The sequence below is a fragment of the Nicotiana attenuata genome, unplaced genomic scaffold (genome assembly GCF_001879085.1).
Source record: "Nicotiana attenuata strain UT unplaced genomic scaffold, NIATTr2, whole genome shotgun sequence".
Classification (NCBI taxonomy): domain Eukaryota; kingdom Viridiplantae; phylum Streptophyta; class Magnoliopsida; order Solanales; family Solanaceae; genus Nicotiana; species Nicotiana attenuata.
Window position 1 is genome coordinate 296,430 of NW_017671048.1, and position 6,771 is coordinate 303,200.

A 6,771-nucleotide genomic window follows, 5' to 3' on the forward strand; every position below is an offset into this window, starting at 1 on the left:
ATATATATATATATATATGTGTGTGAAATAATAAAATGATACATATACATAAACAAATTAAATTTGTTCGTTTTCCGTTTAGCACTTAACTTTCTTTATTTCTACCAAATGAAAGAAAATATTTTCATGTTTCAGAATTTCACACCACACCATACTAAATTGATGAAGAGTTAATTAAATCGATTTAGGATGCTGGATTTATATTTTATAAATAAATCGATTTGATTTTTTTTGTCCAGTCTTAGTGGGATGTTCTTGCTTTTCTTGAGCACCAAGAAAGAAAAGGGTACGAGCTAGTTTGTCCTATTCATTAGTTTTTTCAATTGGCTGCTACAGTCTCACTGGAATGCTATTGAGCAAATGCACAAGCATGAATTGCCAATTTTAGAAGAATCTAAAAGGATCACACGAGAGGGAGAGGATTCAGCTCAAGTGTGTTGTTCTTCATTATCTGAGAGAACAAGACGTATAAAGAGTAAAAAATGAGTCTCTTACGGAAATTATCGAAAATATCTACCTATTTATACATGTAACCGATTAACCGCCTTAAGTAATAACTTCTATTCTTTACACATTAGCCCCTCAACTAATGACATATATCAGAATAGTTCATGGTGGCTTAATACTCCCCCTCAAGTTGGAGGGGAGAAAAATATTCTTCACTCCTAGCTTGCCAAGTAAATAGTCATGTTGTAGTCTACCCAATCCTTTGGTCAAGATGTCAGCTAGTTGCTCCTTGGTATGAACATGTACAGTTTTGATTACCCCTGCTTTCACCTTCTCTCTAATGAAATGACAATCTATGTCAATGTGTTTGGTGTGCTCATGGAATATAGGATTTGCTGCTATCTGAATTGCAGCTTTACTGTCACACATCAAATGCACTAGCATTTGAAGCTCAATGCCTAATTCACCAAACAAACCTGTTAACCAAACTAATTCAGCTGTTGTAGAGGCCATACTCCTGAATTCTGCCTCAGCTGAGCTTCTCGCAACAGTCTCCTGTTTCTTGGACTTCCAGGAAATCGAGGCTTCACCATAGAAGACTAAATAACCAGTCACCGACCTTCTGGTTTGCAAACAAGCCCCCCAATCAGCATCACAATAAGCAGTCAACTGGCCATTCCCTTCTGCAGGCAGTAGCAGACCTTGTCCAGGTGTTGTCTTTATGTATCTTACCACTCGTATAGTTGTATACAAGTGAAATTACTTGGGAGCATGCATAAATTGGCTAAGATAAGAGATGTCAAGTCTGGTCATTGTTAAGTATAACAACCTTCCTACCAATCTCTGATATATCCCAGCATCCTCCAATGGGCTGTTTTATCTCCAATAGTGGGAGATGTCAATTTATCAAACTCAACAGATGTCAACTTCTGATTAACTTCTAATTGGGTACTTGCAGATTTGGAACCAGACAACCCAAGTTCTGCAATCAGCTCCAAGGCATACTTTCGTTGGCGCATGTATATTCCTTTGGAGGACCTTGCAAATTCAATTTCAAGGAAGAACTTAAATTCTCCTAGATCCTTCATTTTGAAGAATGTCTGCAGATCTTCCCTTGTCTTCCTGATCAATGTTGAATTACTTCCTGTAACTATCAAGTCATCAACATATATAAGCACAAGTACATAACTATTGCCTTCTCTTCTGGTAAACAGGGAATAATCATAATAACTCTGAGTAAAGCCCATCTTTTGCAATGCATCTGTCAACTTAAGATTCCACTGTCGGGAAGCTTGTTTGAGTCCATAGAGTGACTTATAAAGTTTGCATACAGGGTACTCCCCCTGCCTTGGAGTAGTCTTGGAGAAACCAGGAGGTACAGTCATGTAGACCTCTTCTACAAGATCCCCTTGTAGAAAGGCATTATGGACATCCATCTGGTATAGGGACCATCCAAAATGAGCTGCTACTGCAATAATGTATATGACAGTAACCATTTTTGCTACAGGAGAAAATGTATAATAATCTAAGCCCTCCTTCTGAGTGCACCCTTTTGCAATCAGCCGGGCCTTGTATCTTTCAACCTCCCCTGAAGCCTTGTATTTGATCTTGAAGACCCATTTGCATCCAATTGGATGCTTCCCAGGAGTCAAAGACACAATGCTCCATGATTGGTTGTCCTCCAACGCCTGAATTTCTTGTTGCATAGCTGCCACCCACTTGGGATCTTTAGCAGCCTCAAAGAAGGAATTAGGCTTAACTTCTGCTGAATAGGCTGCCAAGCATTTCTGATAGGTAGAAGCTAGAGCTTGGTAACACACAGAGTTGGAGACATGATAATGACAATTTCTGCTAGGGGTTGTGACTCCTGCATAATCAATCATCCATATAGGGGGCTTTGAAGTCCTAGCAGACTTCCTGAGAGTAGAAGTAGCATGTGAAGGGCCGGCAACATCAGATGGTATTGAGGAGGCAGGAATAGGTTGACCAATATCAGCAGTAGGAGACAAATCAATAGTTGAGTCAACTGGAACATGTTGTGTAGATGCAAGAGGAGATATATCTGCAAAATCAACAGGAACATCCTCCAATTATGAGCTAGTAGACATAGAATCTGAGTGTCCATTATCAGACTGAACAATTAGAGTCAATGGTTCATCAGGAAGGTGCTGATCAACAGTAGTATCATGATCTGCTGAGAAGTGGCCAGCAGCATTGTCTTGATCACGTGTGTTGTCAATAAAATGTTGCTGAAGTATATGAGAATTAACAAACTCTGTACTTGACGACATCTGTTGTTGAAAGGGGAGGACATTTTCCTTGAATATGATATCTCTACTGACAAACAATGAATGATTCTACAGATCATAAAGTTTGTAGCCTTTCTGGACAAGTGAATAGCCAAGAAATACTGCTGGAACTCCTCTAGGAGAGAACTTATGTTGTTTCTTGAGATTTGCTGCATAACATAAACATCCAAAGACTCTGAGATGATCAAGTGTGGGATGTTTCTTGAATACCAATTCAAAAGGAGATTTCCATATCAGTGTCCTAGAAGGTATTCTATTGATGAGATCCACTGCTGTCATGACATACTCACCCCAAAACTTCAAAGGCACATTGGCTTGAAATTTTAATGACCTAGCAGTATCCAAAATATATTTGTGTCTCCTCTCCACAACTCCATTCTGTTGTGGAGTATAGGGACAAGAACTTTGATGTGTTATCCCTTTTGAACTTAGGAAATCTTTCAGTTGGTTGTTAAAGAATTCACCCCATTGTCTGTTCTTAGTGTTTTAACAGTAACAGAGAACTTGTTTTTTTAACAATGATTATAAAGTGTTTCATCACTACTACTGATTCATCCTTTGGAATTCATGGGACAAATCCATGTGTATCTACTAAAGTCATCAACCAATGTTAGAAAATACTTTTTTCCATCAATAGTAGGAATTTTAAAAGGGCCCCAAACATATGCATGTACAAGATCACCAAATGCTTCACTTCTATTAGTACTAGTAGGAAAAGACAGTCTTGTTTGCTTGTCTACAGGGCATACTGAACAATGTTCACTACAATCAACAAACTTAGTATTATGAAAAACAGGAATTCTTCTTATTGTATCCATAGGGACATGGCCCAGCCTCCTATGTCATAAAAGGCCATTGATTTTTTTTCACATCTAATGCAGAAGTAATCTCACTAAATGGCATCTGCTCCTTGAGTGACATTCTTGTTTTCAGATCCAACACATAAAGGCTATGCTCCACTCTATCAATCCCCTTCACATGCCCACTGTAAATGTCCTGGAACACACAACAGTTAGAGAAGAAGGAAATGAACAAGCCTGCTTCCTTTGTAAGCTTAGAACTAATAGCAAATTGTATCTAAATTATGGCAGATACAATACTCCTTTGATATCCTGACCATCTAATATAGAGGAAGATTCTAAGTGAGTAACTCTCCTAGTTTCACCAGTGGAAAGTTGCACTTGTCTAACATCCGAGTTAGTCAACTCCATAAAATCAGTATATGCATCTAAACTAGAAATCATGTGATTAGTAGCCCATGAGTCTATTATCCATCTATCTTCTTCTACTTGACTTAGAAGAGATATAGGTATACCTGTGACCTTGGCATGTGCTGCAGTTTCAATATAGGTTTAGGAAGCAACTGTAGCAATTGTTGATATTGTTCCTATGTAAAGAAATTTCCTTGGACTGCATTTTTGTGACCATTTTTATCCTCCGAGCTCTGTGATTCATCAAGTTGTACATTGTGTACTGCTACTGTGTTCCTTCTAAAAGGCTTCCTCGTTGGCTTAAAATCCGCAGGGTAACCTACTAATTTGTAACAAACATCTTTAATGTGACCTCTCATTTTGCAATAGTCACAATATACCTGATTTCTCCGTTTATAGCTGCTGGTAACTCCTTGCCCTGTGTTGTAAGCTACAGCAACCGATCCCATCTCTAAGGTGTTGATGCTCCCCACCTTTGCTCGCTGACTCTCATCTTGAACTACCATTCCATATGCCTCATTGATAGTTGGTGTTGGAATCATCAACATAATCTGACCTTTTGCTTGAGCAAATAATTTATTTAATCCACTTAGAAACTGAACCAGTCATTATTATTGAATGTGCTCAAGGAACACCTTTGATTCTGGACATGGACAAGATAGAGTATGGACCATGGCATCATATTCATCCCATAGATCCTTTAGTTTTGAGTAGTAAGAAGAAACTAGAGCTAATCCTTGCTTCAAATCAGCCATTTTCTGAAGTAGATTGTAGATTCTGGAGATGTTCCTTTTATGGAATCTCCTTCAAATCATTCCATATAATACGAGCAGATGAAGCATAAACCATGCTACTGTAAAGCTCCTTTGTTACAACGTTCATGATCCAAGATAACACAAAAGCATTACACCTCTCCCATTGATCATGAAGATCTTTCTTAAAGTTCTCTTTTTTACAGGATCCATCAATAAAGCCGATTTTTTTCTTCGTGAAAAGTCCAATGCTCATAGACTGACACCACAAATTGTAGTTTTCAGTCCCTATCATCTTGAAATGGATCAGATGCTCCCCTGGTGAGTCCGATGGTCGCAAATACAGTGGATGATTGTGACTAAGCACAGTCCTTCATCAATCGCCATCTCAGATCTGAATCAGAAAACCCTAACTTTGGAACTGACCTCGTCAATGGAATTGAACACGAAATCGAAGATCAAAATCAACACCGACGCCTAATTTTAGGCTTTGATACGATATTGAGCAAATGCACAAGCATGGATTGCTAATTCTAGAAGAATCTAGAAGGATCAGACGAGAGGCAGAAGATTCAGCTCAAGTGTGTTGTTCTTCATTATTTGAGAGAAGAAGATGTACAAAGAGTAAAAAACGAGTCTCTTACAGAGCGTATCGAAAATATCTACTTATTTATACATGTAACTAATTAACCGCATTAAGTTATAACTTCTATTCTTTAACATTAGCCCCTCAACTTATGACATATATCAGAATAGTTCATGGTTACTCAATAAATGCTACCTAAGTACTACTGGCCGTATTCTTTAATTTGTCCCTTGTAATATCAGGTGGTTAAGTTTGGATTTATGTTTCAAACAATCTAAAGCAAATATTGTTATATATAACAGAAAATGAAATGATACATATACATAATCAAATTTGTTCCTTTTCCGTTTAATTTTCCTTGTATTTCAACTAAATGAAACTAAGTGGGTGTTTGGACATAAGAATAGTAAAATTCCAAAAAAAAAAAAGTAAAAAAATACTTCAAATTAGAGTTGTATTTTTTGTTTTGTTTTTCTTGAGCACCAAGAAAGAAAAGGTACTAGTTTGTCCTATTCATGTGCTTTTACAGTTGGCTGCTACAGTCTCACTGGAATGCTTCAGTACTAGCAAAAAGAAGATACGCATTTATAATTTTCTACTTCTTTGTTCCTTTCATGAAAAGAGAAATAAGTTTTCTTATTTTCGATTTTGAAAGGTCTTACTTGGAAGTTGGAACTTATGGGTTCTTACAATTGGAAAGAGTTTTAAGATCCCATTTATTGAGTATTTGCAATGTGTAATTATTTTTCAGTTTTTTGTACTTCGAAGGTGAATTTTTTGAAAAAAAAAAAGAGAAACCAAATTCCTTTCTTTAGCTCTTCTTGAAAGCAAACTCCATTCTGTAACAGTATTCACTGTGGGCAACCTGCACTTCCTTATAAAAAATATTTTATAGCAAGTTTGTAAAGTAGGGTAAAGCTAGGTTGCGCAGTTCTTTTTTGAATCAGGATAATTATTGAAGTAAGCCAATTTCCATACCCATAATTGGTAAAAAAAACTTTTAAGGAAAAAGTTAAACTGAAGAAGCCTATATATTGAAATGTCAACTGTGTCTTACCATCCCCTAAACACCATTTTGGTAGGTACTGTAGTTTTTATTTGATTGATACGATATCTGAAAGCTCACCATTATAGCATTTGCTTTATATTGAATTTTCTCTATTTTCTGACAATTTGCATTTTTAGTCTAGGCCCTCAGAGCTGAATTTTGCATCCAACAAGTATGTACTACACCTTTTTCTTTTTGGCTAGACCAGTGTAGGTTACCCAGTTCTGGAAATGGTCTGATCAGCTTCAAATCAGATAATTGAAGTTTTGTACTCAAGAATTGATACATTCATATTTCATATATTTATATATATGCTTTATCAATAACTGCATTCTTTTGTAGTGTTATCTTTTCTGTGTATCGTTTAATACTTAATTATTAAATCACATAAAATTTTGAATAAAAAAATATATACCTC